The 12,860-nt window shown below is 48.5% G+C and overlaps 1 pseudogene across 1 annotated transcript; it reads right to left on the reverse strand.

Moving 5' to 3' along the window:
* Positions 1-464: 464 nt before the first annotated feature.
* On the reverse strand, positions 465-2,634 carry LOC308605363 (solute carrier family 28 member 3-like; annotated as a pseudogene). The gene is made up of 3 exons: positions 2,499-2,634; positions 1,439-2,246; positions 465-1,311 (listed from the first exon to the last, which is right to left on the reverse strand). The product of its transcript is annotated as a solute carrier family 28 member 3-like (transcript).
* Between the last annotated feature and the right edge of the window lie 10,226 nt (positions 2,635-12,860).

Raw genomic sequence — 12,860 nt, forward strand, 5'->3', positions numbered from 1 at the left:
TTCACATTCTTTCTTTTGTATGAATCCCCTTTTATTCCAGTCTTTAGTGTTTGTGTTTTCTCATAAAATGTAGTCTTTATGCTATTAAGAGCATTGGTGATGAGCACTGCAGTAAGAAGCATCTCAGCATTGTCTCTAGAATTTCCTTCTGAGACAGAAAACATTTCTGGGACTGGAGACTGAAGTGTTCATCCTGTTTTCCTTCTTTCCAATTAAAGTTGATTCCATGACAGAAGTATCAATCTGTGGAAATAGCTTTTTTTTCCCTCCCCAAAGCAGAAAATTCAGCACCTGTACTTAGAGTTCTGTTGGAGAAGTGGCTGAACTCAAAATGTATTAGGAACCCAACTGCAGTTTAGTGTTGGTGGATTCAACAAATTGCAGCAGTCCTTCAAACACAGGCGATGGTTTCCTTCTGGGATGACCTCACCAGGACCCTTGGCAACAGTGCTGCTCAGTAGATTCTAGCAGCAAGATACTACGTTGGTTGTGTTTCTAACTGAGCTGGAGTTGAAGGCATTCTCCAAAACATGATGGCAGTTGATGTCTACAGAAGTGCTGGTAAGTGCTATTAATGTGAGTCCGCCCACCTGTCACTATTCCTAGGGAACCGAAATTGGCAAAGCCACAGAGAGCATGAGTGGCAATTGTCTCAGCACAAATCGACATATATTGCTGCACACCATCCACAAATTGGGTCCACCCTCTTGCCTTAAATGGATCAATTTTGAGAGTTTCTGATAAGCCACAAATTCACTGAAGAATGTCTTATAACCTATGGGTTTGGCAACCATAAAGCTGTCTTGCCAGTCCACTCCCATCATGAAGGAAAAGGACATGAAGATGTAGGAGCATATTACTTTGAAACTCAGTTGTGGGTAGTCAAACACGTTTCCAAACCAGGACAGGGCTGAATTCACAAAAGGCAACAGGGCCAGGAAGGCAATCAACTTCACAGCGATGTTCGCCCCCAGGGAAATGGATGAGGATGCTCCCTGAGGGTTATTTTAGGTGTTTCTGTCTCAGGTCAAGAAAGTTTAGAAATAGCCAATGCTGCAGGTGTGGACATAACTGAAGCAGTTAACAGGTGAGAGGATGAAACCCCAAAAGAAATATATGCACCTAAGACACTTCCAGCAATGGTAGAGAACCCAGTGGTCATGATTGTGTGGAGTTCAGACTTGGTGACGGATGGTAAATATGGTTGGACCAGCAGTGGAGACTCTGTAGGTCCAACAAATATATCGCCAGAAGGAACTACAGATTCAACAGGAGATGTTCCCATAGTCACTAGCATTACCAATCCAACCTCTCAAACAAACATGGTTGATGGTCCCAATTTGTAGTGGTCCTTCCAACCGGAGACTGTGGTGCCCTCCTCAGAATGGGGACTTCCTGTTGCATCCTCTCTCCTTCCTTCCTGCTTCGATGTGGACACAGGAATGCTTTTTAATGATCCGCTGCATCAATCCGATGTAGTGCCACATGGACATCACAGTGCTGAAGAAACCCACAATGGGCAGGACCTTAAATGTAAAAAAGTGGTCTTTATATTTCTCACCAAAGACAAATGAGGCACCAGCATCAGTGTACCCCAGGAATGTCTGAACTTGTTTCCGTGACCAGTCAAAAGCCATAAATCCAGTTTCCGTCCTTAGTATCAAAAGCCCAAGAAGAAACTGTAACCCAATACCCCAGAAGACAGGCCTCCAGTAAACTTTGGTTGGGTGCTTGGAAAATAGAAATGTCAGGATAATGTACACTGAGTCCACCGAAGGACACCAGCTGCTGTTGGCCCAATTTGGTGGTGTCAAAGACCAGCCAGAAAATAACTCCTAGGATCACGCAGGCCCAAATCACCCACTTCAGCCAAAACCAATGGCTGTCCAGAAGCCTTTGGCCAGGAGACGGGAACTGAGCGATTTGAGACTCATATCTGGCCATGAAGTGATCCCAGATCACAAAGAAGATGGCAACCACCGTGATCACGAAAAGAGGAAGGGTTCTGCGAAAATTCAGCACACAGGCTGCAATCACCAGAGCCAGGTAACTTGCTATTAAAATGTCCCAGATGATATACTTAAGGGTTGTTTTGTGTTCCCTACAAAACTCATAAACTGTACCATACTTCCTTTCCAGGCACCCTTTTTGATGTGTCTCTTGATCATCCTCCTCATCTTCATCCTTTCTTGGAGAATCCTGCTCAATGGTGACTTGCTCTTCCCCTTTTGCCCTTTTCTTGCTCTCTGGTTTTTTGTTTTGTTTTGTTTTTGTTTTTGCGGTACGCGGGCTTCTCACTGCTGTGGCCTCTCCTGCTGCGGAGCACAGGCTCCGAATGCGCAGGCTCAGCGGCCATGGCTCACGGGCCTAGCCGCTCCGTGGCATGTGGGATCTTCCCAGACCGGGGCACGAACCCGTGTCCCCTGCATCGGCAGGCAGACTCTCAACCACTGTGCCACCAGGGAAGCCCCTCTGCTCTCTGTTTTGCACAACTCTACTCCTTAGTGAGTTGTCATTTCCTGATGTGTTCTGGTTTTCAAAGCAGTCTTCATCACTCTGAAAGCCAGTGTTGCTGCAGCCCTCGGCTGTGAGGGCTACCATCCTCTGCAGCTCCACAGAATTTTTGCTGCTCATGGATTTGGCTGGGCTCTGAATTCTTTTCAAATGTCTGGGCTGGAGATCCCCTGTACCTCACTAATCCTTCTCATTATCCTCATTCCTTCTGGCCCATTTTTACTCCGGGAAGAAGACTCCTGTGCATGGGAACCACAGATGGTCTCTGGTGCCTCTTCCCTGGTGTGTCAGATGGAGGGCCAGACGCCAGGTTCACTCCCCAGCTCACCTAGGAGAATCTGATTTATGACTTTTTGACTTTATTTTTTGATGGTGCAAAACTGATAAGCATTCAGTAGAAACCTACTTTGAATTCTGAATTTTAACCTTTCTCCAGGCTGGTGATATGCAGTATGATAGTCAGTCTCTCAATACCCTCGGGATGCTGGGCAGTGGCAACTCCCAGTCAGCTATACAATCAGAAGGGTAAACAACTGATACACTTACAACCATTCTGTACCCACACAACCATTCTGTTTTTCACTTTCAGTACAGTATTCAATAAATCACACGAGATATTCAACACTTTATTATAAAACAGGCTTTATGTTAGATGATTTTGCCCAACTGTAGGCTAATGTGAGTGTTTTGAGCATGTTTAATGTAGGTTAGGGTAAGCTATGATGTTCAGTAGATTAGGTGTATTAAATGCATTTTTTACTCCCAATACTGTCAATTTACAATGGGTTTATTGGGATGGAACCCCATTATAAGTGGAGAAAGGTCTGTAGTGGCTATCTCTAAGGAGATTGAATGGCCGCCTGTGACATGTCTGCCAGCCTCTGTTTCCTACAGGCCACACCCCAAACCCAGTGTTAGTGTTTCCTCCTAATCACAGCATGAACAGGTAACAAGAACAGGAAAGCAATGAGATCTCTGAACACCTGATCAAGGAAAACTTCCTGGAGGAAGAAGAGCCTAGAGAAAGAGTAGAAGTTGAGGCAACAAAGGATAGTGATTTCTAGTGCAGACTGGACCCAGGTGTCTTGGATCTTCCACTTACTAGCTGTGCCTCATTTTTTTCAACTGTGAAATGGGGCAGTTAGTGCTTCTCTCATAGCATTTTGTGAGAGTTCAATAAGTTTACACATGTAAAGGGCTTAGAGCTGAGCCTGGCACATAGGAAGGAGTCCATAAATGTCAGCTGTTACTATCTGACTAGGAGAGGATGGGGAGGGCATCAGAGCTAGGAGATGCAGCTGGGCAGTTGTGCTGTATATTAAAAATAATTGCTAAAGGGCCTTGACTCCCAGACCTATGAGTTTAATGGGGATGCTGGTGGTAAGGAGCATGAGATGGGGGTGTTCCAAATCAGACCTCAAATCCACACTCATATACATGCCCACACCCACCAGGCACCCACAGACACAGGGGCACTAGACCCCATGCCTATGCACTGTGCCCGTGCACAGACACACACACACCCACACACACTCCTGGACACAGACCCACACGCGTGCTTCCTCCTCCTTCCCCAACCCCTCTCAGAAATAAAACTGCTCCCAGCCCGGGGTGGGGGGTGGTTTGCACACCGCCGCTGATCCCCGAGCCTCTCCCAGCCCCAGCGCCGGACAGCTAGAAATGTGTCTGCTCCGCCGTCTCCAGGCCTGAAGGCTTCTAGCCACACCTTATCCTTCCCCGCTCCTCTTCCCAAACCCCTAGGCTCAGGGGCGGTCGATCTTCTACTTGCTCCATTCTTTTTTATCTCCACTAGATTTGAGAAGAGATTCGGCTGGTTGTGGGACTGGCCGGCGGGAGGAGGGAGGTGGCTCAGGGAAAAGGGGAATCATCATACTGAGGTCAGGGCCGGGGGAGGGGCCAGGTCCCCCAAGGACCTGTATGTACACCCTCCCACCACCCCCTACCCCCCACCGGGGATGAAAGAGGGCTCGGGCCGTGGGATGGGAGCAGTCCGAGGGGCTCGGTGCTTGGGGGACCGTGAGCTTGCCCCATAATGGGAAGCAAGGTGGAGCCCCAGTGCTCCGTGCTGGGGAGGAAGGAGAGGGCAGGAGGCCGGCGTTCAGCTGGTGTCCAGCGGTCCCCGGGCGGGGCTCGTCCCCCGAAAGGCACGGACAAAGGGGCGGCCTCCCCGGACCCCTGCGCCGCCTGGAGCCGAGGGCTCAGCACAAAGCTGGGGGCGGGTGGAGCCGAGCCCGCCCCACGCGCCGGCGCTCACGGGACTGTTGATCCGCACGATTGCGAGCGACGTTTCCTGCGCCTAATCCCAACAAGCATGAAAACGGCTCCAGCGGGCCCGCCAGCAGGCCCTTTGTCCCGGCCCCTCGCGGGACAGCTGCAGCCGGGATCCCTCCCCCCTTTTGTGTCTCCTCCCCTGCACCCCTCTCCGCCCTCCCCAACTCAGCTGGCCGGATGGCCGCAAGCCTCACAGGTCTCTCGCCTCGGGCACTTGGGCCGCACAAAGAGGGGCAGTGCCCCTAATCTGGGGGAGGGGGAAGATTAACCCCAGGGTCTGCAGGGAGAGGCGGGACTTTGGAGGGAAGACAGAGAGAGAGAGAGCGCTGAGGGGGGCGCCTTCTGCGAATGTAGGGCTGTGCGAGTGATGTGGGACTGGAACCGTAGGTGGACACGTGTGAGCGGGTGCAAGTTAGCGGACTGGAGGGGGCCCGGGTTGATTACTCAAGCTTCTTGGACTCCTCTGGCCAGCCCCCAGCATTCAGTGTTCAGACAGCTCTCAGGGCAAGAAACTCCCTAGACCTTGATGCTCCCTGGGCTTCCTGGGACCTCCTGTCTCCACTCCTTCTGGGATCTCCTCCACTCTGTGCCTTGGCCCCTGCCCATCCTCTGGACTCCAGTAGGGTCTCTGCCTCCAACTGCCCACTGGACAGCTCCCCTCGGATGACCCACAGCACCTCAAACCTCCCATGTCCCAAACTGAGCTCATCTCGTCACCCACAAATCTGCTCACCCCGCTCGGTCACCTGGGGTGTAAGCCTTGGTCCTCCTAGTCACTCCTCACACCCGTCACCAGGTCCTGTCCCTTCCGCCTCCGAACGCTTCTCTAGCCCATGCCTTCCTGTCTACTCCAGCTTCCCCATCTTGGTTCAGGCCACTGTCATCTCTCACCCAGAAAACTGGAAGGGCTCCTAGCCTGGCTCCCTCCCTTCCATTCACCACACTGCTTTGGAGTGGGCTTCCATAAGACTCCTCCAACTTAAGACCTTTCCAAGGCTCTCCAATTGCTTAGCTTGGTTTGCAAGGCCTTCTCTGACTGCTTCCTACATCCTCACTGGCCTGATCTTTCCCCAGGGTCTGTTGTTCTCAAGTTACTGTCTAGTCCACAAAGACCTTTCTCAAGAGCCTTCATGGAGATTTTTTCTCATGAAGTCTCTGAGTAGCCTTGTTCCTTACAGAACCATCCTTCAGAACCCCAAGGTCCAGGGAACTACAGGGCAGTGGGAAACCAGATCCTCCAGAGACAGTGCATGCTGGCTCAGCCTTGCCCACACTATGCCTGTCACACGCAGGACAGCAGGGCTCCTCCCCAGCTGATGTGGTCTTGCCCTTCCTTGGGCTTCCTCAGGCCACCGTGGCTACAGAGGCCACTCCAGGTGTGTGAATCCTCAGGGCTGCTGGACATCCTTGTCTCTGTCCCAGATCTCTCGGGATGGACCACATCCTCAGGGGGCTCAGAACCCCACAGCCTGCAAGCATGTCTGTGTCACACTGTTCCTGTCACCATTGTCACCAGACACCTCCTCCCAGGAACCTGCTTCCAAGATGTTCTCAAGCCCCCATCTTAGTCAGGGAGGAAATTCCTATATTCAACAAATATTTATTACTGTCTACCATGTTCCAGCCCCTCTGGTAGGCAGTGGTGATTCAGATGAATCAGACACAGTCCCAGCCCACTGGAACTTCACAGTCAATTCCTGGAGACCCAGACATGGGTAATAAGAGTGCAGTGTGATAAGTGCTAATACAAATCTGTCCATGGTGCTGTGGAAGCACTTTCTAAAACATGTTCCAATAGGTGGGAAGTAAAAGATTTCCAAGTTCAAAGGGAATGATCAGGGAAGTGTTCACAAGGAATTCCCTGGCAGTCTAGTGGTTAGGTCTCTGCGCTTTCACTGCTGAAGGCACAGGTTCAATCCCTGTTCGGGGAACTAAGATACTAAGATCTGGCAAGCCACTCGGGGGAGACCAAAAGAAAATAAAGAAAAAAAAAAAAAGGAAAGCGTTCACAGAGGAGCTGATGTGGAGGATGTGACCTGGAGGATGAGTAAAAGTAGGTAAGCAGCATCCTAGGAAAAGTGAAGAGGACTTACCCTGGGGACACAGGAAGCAGGAGCCTCCGAGAGTTCAGAAGCAGGGCACTGTCCAAGAGACAGAGGAGTCTCCCTGAGCCGGCAACTGCAATGCGGAGTGAGGCTTTACCTGTACAACTGTTACGAATGCTTGCTCTCATGAGGTTGGCCTGAGACATCACATCACTTCCTGGGATGCTGGGCAGTATAATAAACTCAGTAAAGTATCCCACTTGTCTGTGAGCCACACAAGCCTCTGTCTTCAGGTACATTCAGAACCTTCAGAGTTTGGGAGTGTGTGGGGTAGTAATGGGTACAGACCGGGAACCCCAGAAGCCAGTCCTCTGAAGAAAGGGCTTCTGCACCAAGCCACTGGGCTTCATTATGGGAACCAACAATACTCCCGCAAAAGACCCTCCCTGCTTAATGTCAACTAAACTTGGTTCTGCAGGAACCCAACAACATAGGCTCAGTCCAGAACATGCAGGTGTACACAGATGTATATGTCTGTGTCCAAACCCCTGAGAAGAAGTTCAAAGCTTCTTTTATCTGGTGGGTCTGGTGGGTTTCAATGCCATACTCCCCCTCCCCCTCCCCAATTTTATTCCTACTTGCATCCATGTGTTATTCCTATCCCCGTGGCCAGCTCATCCTCTCCCCATTCTCAATACCATCTTTCACTTCTCTATTTCAGCCCAAAGCATCGTCCTAACAACAACAGCAACAAGAGAAAGAAGAAGAAGGAAGAGGAGAAGGCAGAGGGGAGTAGGAGAAGAGTATTTTCTTAGAGTGCTAACTTTGTGTCAGGACAGGCACTGTTCTTGGTGCTTTACCTGTGTTAACTCATCTCATCCCTAGGAGAAAGATACTATTAGCATCTGCATTTTGCGGATGAAGAAACTGAGGGCCGGGGTGTTGAGCAGCTTGCTTTAATTCACGTAGCTGGTAGGAGGCAGAGCCAGGATTCACACCCAGGCAATCTGGCTGCAGAATCAGTGCTCTCACCACCTCAACTCCACGTTGCCCCACAACCACTCCCTACCTGCCTTTATAACCATCTTCATATTCTCCTACCCTATCCCCATCCCAATCTCATTCCCATTAGCATCCTGTCCTGCACATATTATCCCATCCCACTTACTCCATGCCCAGTTTCATACCCATTCCTCACCACCCCCACCCAACCTTTGACTCTTCCCCATTCCTATTCCCTTCCTCTTCCTTGTACCCCTTAGAAAACTGGCTTTAGAGTCTGTTTTCAAGTTCACTAGGCTTTGAACAAGCGATACATTCACTTAAATTTTTGGAGCCTTAGTTTTTTCATCTGTTTGAAAGGGGTAAGAAAGCAAGTACCATCTACTTTACAGGATTGCTGTGAGTATTAAATAATGCTCTTGAAATTGCTTTGTAAATTGCAAAATATTTCACAGCCCAATGTGTTTTGGTTGTTTTGTTAACTTGCCTTGATATTATTTTTTACCTGGTCTAGAAGCAAATGTTTTCATTTCAGTAATTGACCATTTGTTTTCTAAGCAGCGAAATTCTTATGCTGTTTTGAAACTAATTTTAATGGAGCCTACTGAAATGGTAATCTTTATTGTTTGTGATTATTAATAATTTAAGAAAAAGAAAAGTAAATGTTGCTTGTATTAGCAAGGTTGGGATTACTTTCCACGGGAGGTCCTAAAAATGGAACGGTTGTGAATGAGGGTGTTCTAGGACAGGGTGGGAAAGAGCTAAGATGGGAATGGGGAACGGGAAAGAGGATGAAGAATTGGATGGGAACAAGGTAGAGATAAAGAGCAGTGAAGGGATACAGGCGAGAAAAGAATGACCAAGCTGTATCAAGCCTTCCTATGTGCCATTTCACCCTATTTTATTATGCTATTTTATAGGTGAATAAACCAAAGTTTCTTTAGGTAGGTTCCATTTCTGGCAGGACAGACACAGTACTCTCTATTCTCACATTTCCCCTCAAAAGCCTACTAGAAAGAAACAAGGTTTCAGACTCCTTGCCTGAGAAACAGGCTCATCTGTACTCAGAAAGGGTTCTCTAAGATAGGGAGCATCCCCATGACCCACCTGGGACTAAGTCCAATGGAACTGAGCAAGAGGTGGGAAATTGCCATTGGGAGGGAAAGGGGAGGGACACATGGTAGCAGGTGTCTGCTTCATGCTACAGCTTTACAGTTAATGCTCCAGATGCCTGTTTCCTCCTTCTTTGGGAAAATGGAGGGAAGGGAAGGTGCTACCTCTTGCACTTCCTGTGCCTAGAGTACCTGAAATCCTCATACGGCCTCCCAAGACTCACAAACCCCCTCACCCCTGAGTTCCTTCCTACCCCCAAAACTCACCCAGATAGGAGCAGAATCTTCTAGGTTGATTTCCTGACCTCTCCTCCCCTAACTTGTCTCAGGTACAATCACCACCTTGATCTCCATAATGAAACTCCTTTTATATGAGACACTCAGTTACTCCCCTAATTATTACTGAGATCTTCTAGTTTGTGTGTGTGCATTTGTGCATGCACACGTGCATTTTGGGAATGGGGAGTCTGAATGGCTACATCATGCCTAATGAACTTCGCCCAGAGAAGGTTAATGACCCTCAGAAGTCACTTACTAAATTAGCAGCCTATGGCTCTGCTCCCCATTGTGATAATATCCCCTTATATGTGATCAGAGTTTTACAGTTGATAGAACCTTTCCCTCTATTTCCCCATTGCTTTCTCATGACTACACTGGGAGGTAAGCAATGGTGTGCCTTTTTTTTTTTTTTTTTTTTTTTTTTTTTTTTTTTGCGGCACGAGGGCCTCTCACTGTTGTGGCCTCTTCCTTTGCGGAGCACAGGCTCCGGACGCGCAGGCTCAGCGGCCATGGCTCACGGGCTCAGCCGCTCCGCGGCATGTGGGATCTTCCCGGACCGGGGCATGAACCCGTGTCCCCTGCATCGGCAGGCGGACTCTCAACCACTGCGCCACCAGGGAAGCCCCTGGTGTGCCTTTTTATAGAAGAGGAAACAGACCGTCACAGATGCTAAGTGTCTTGCACAAAGTTGAACAGCTTGCGATGGAGCAAGGACCCTACTCCTTCAACTAAACACTCGACTGCCCAGGTCTCACCCAGGTCTGCCTTGAATCTCACGGCAACAATGTGGCAGGACTTAAAGGAAAGGGTTGCTCAGGCGTGCAGGGAGAGTTACTGGCTCAGTGGGAGTGCCTTGGCATTTGGATAATTCTTTGAGTGGGACTGTCCTAGGCAATGCAGGGTCCCAATTTAGCACCCCTGTCCCGTAGACATGAGATACCAATACGACTGCCTACACGCTTGAGACGAACAAAACATCTCCCTCATATTTTTAAAGCCCCCTCTAGGGGTGGTATCCCTCCCACTTCTCTCTCCTCACCACTTAGAACCACAGGGCTACGGTCTCAGCTTTGGACACTGGCCCCCTTTCTATTATCTACCCCCTACCATCCTTCTTTTCTCCCAGGGCAGTTCACCTCCCTCTTGGACTCTATCAGCTAGAAAACGTCAAGAGTTACTGAGGCTTGAGCCCCATGGCTCTGAGGCTTAAGGAGGCTGTTCCTTTAAGGAGGCTGGTTCCCAGGACTAACGGGGGTGGGTGGGGGGTGGGTGGGAGGGACAGTGACGGGCGGGGCGGGGCGGTTGATAGAGAGAGAAGGGAAAGGACCGCACCCCCGCCCCCTGCAGGCCTCACCTAATCGCCACACTCTGCGTTATTACTCGCCTATCGCAGCGTGCTTTTAAATAAAATATGCAAAGATTACCCTCTCAAATTATCTCCCCAGGCAAACTAGCTCAACTCCAGCCTGTTAATGGAAAAAATGCAAATAAGCCCTCCCACCTCTCTCCCTCAGCCCCAAGGCCCTGGACAGCTAATGCGATTCCTTCTTTTTGGGAATTTCTGTTTCCACTGAAACCAATTTTTAGGGGGATGGGGGGCTTTTCTCAGGTGCCATCCAAAGGGAGAGCCTTAAAAGGGAGGGAACAGGGGCTTCCCTGGTGGCGCAGTGGTTGAGAGTCAGCCTGTGCTCCGCAACGGGAGAGGCCACAACAGTGAGAGGCCAGCGTACGGGGGGGCGGGGGGGGGGGAGGAAGGAACAGCTCAGGTAGAAGTTTGAGGGAATCACTGTGTTAGGGGTTTGGGTCTTTCTGGGCCTCATTTTCCTCATCTGAGATCTCAATTAGTCCTTCCCTGGGCTGCAGCGAGGCTGAACCGAGGTAAAGGCACGGGGCTGGCGCAAAGTAGGTGCACCTTTCCAGTTTAAACCTGCTGTGGTTGGAGGATACAGAGATGGAGAAAACAGACACGGCTTCTGCCCTCATGAAGCTCACAGTTTAGCAGGAAAAAGCCCCCAGACCATTTAAAAGTTGAAAAGCAATTAGAAGACACCTAAATCAAGCAATCAAAATCAATGTCGTCGTAGTGAGATAAAATGGACATCCACCCCCTAACATGGACACAATCTCCTAGGCAGCACAACTGCCAAAGATGCAGAATCTGAGGAATGAAGAACCAGAAGGGAAACCACAGGACAGACCTAAATTCAAGGTCAGGCTCAGCTGGCAGGGGCTCTTTAGAATATCAATGTCATGAAAGAAGAATGATCTGTTCCAGATTAAATGGGTGAAAGAGACAAGACAACTAAACCTGCAATGCATGATTCTGGATCAGATTGAAAAAAGGACAATGTCTGTGAAGCACAACATTGGAACATTTGGCAAAATGTGAATATGGATTTCATTATACATATTTTTTTAACATGAATTAACCATTTATTTATTTATTTATTTAAAATTTTGGCACTGTGTGAGGCATGCAAGATCCCAATTCCCCATCAGGGATCAAACCCATGCCCCCTGCAGTGGAAGAGCAGAGTCTTAACCACTGGACCACCAGGGAAGTCCCTGTAGTATACATATTTTATTGTATCTACTTAAATTTCCTGAATATGGTCATCATATTATGGTTACATAGAAGAGTCTCATTGTTTGGGGGAAATCTATATGGAAATGTATAGGGGTAAAATCTCATATTTGCAACTTAATCTCAGATGGTTCAGCGAAAAAATGTAGCAAAATATTAACAATGGGTGAATTAGGTGAGAAATTCAGGTTTGTTCACTGAATTATTCTTGAAACTTTTCTGTAGGTTTGAAATTTTTCAAAATAAAACATTGAAAAAAGAAAAAAATATAATTGGCTTTTTAAAAGCATGATAATGATATTGTAACTATGATTTTTTTTAAGTCCTTATCTTTTCGAGACACTGGCTAAATAAAACATTTTCAGATGAAATTAAATGATCTGTATTATTTGCTTAACAATAACATAGGAGGAGGGAGGTTGTTGGGAGTTCAGGTGAAACCAGGTTGGTGTGAGCTAATGAAGTTGTGTGGTGAAAACGTTCTCTTTTTTTTTCTTATATTTGAATTTTCTATAATTAAAAGTATTGTTGTTTTTAAGAAAAGCAATTACAAGAAATGTGGTGAGTGTTAGAAGGGAAGTATGGGTCTAGCAGGGGAATGCAGTCCAGTCTGAGGGGTTTGGAGCAGGCTTTCTAGAAGAGAGGAGTGTTTAAGCAGAGACTCAGAGTGAGCAGGGCCAAAGTGGGGTGAGTAGGGGTGAGGTAAGGAAGAGCTCTCTAGGCCAATGGTCCAAAAGGTACAAGAGTGAGATGCAGTGTGGTGGAGTGTGCAGGACCCCAAGTGAGGCAGAAAGGAGAAGCCAGGTGGAGAGGAGAGGCCAGGTGGGGAGTTGAGATGGAGCTAATGAGGACCTTGCAGTCCAGCTAAGGGCTTGGGTGTTTTATCCCAAGGGCAATAGAGAGCTTTAAGCAGGGAAGTGACAGGATCAGATTTGCATTTGAGAAAGACCACCCTGGTGCTTTGTGGGCTAATAGGAAGGTGCCAGGCTGGGGACTGTTGGAAACTCCTGTCCTGAGAGTTGCACCTGAATC

Source organism: Mesoplodon bidens (assembly GCF_964165515.1).
Source record: "Mesoplodon bidens genome assembly, chromosome: 2".
Classification (NCBI taxonomy): domain Eukaryota; kingdom Metazoa; phylum Chordata; class Mammalia; order Artiodactyla; family Ziphiidae; genus Mesoplodon; species Mesoplodon bidens.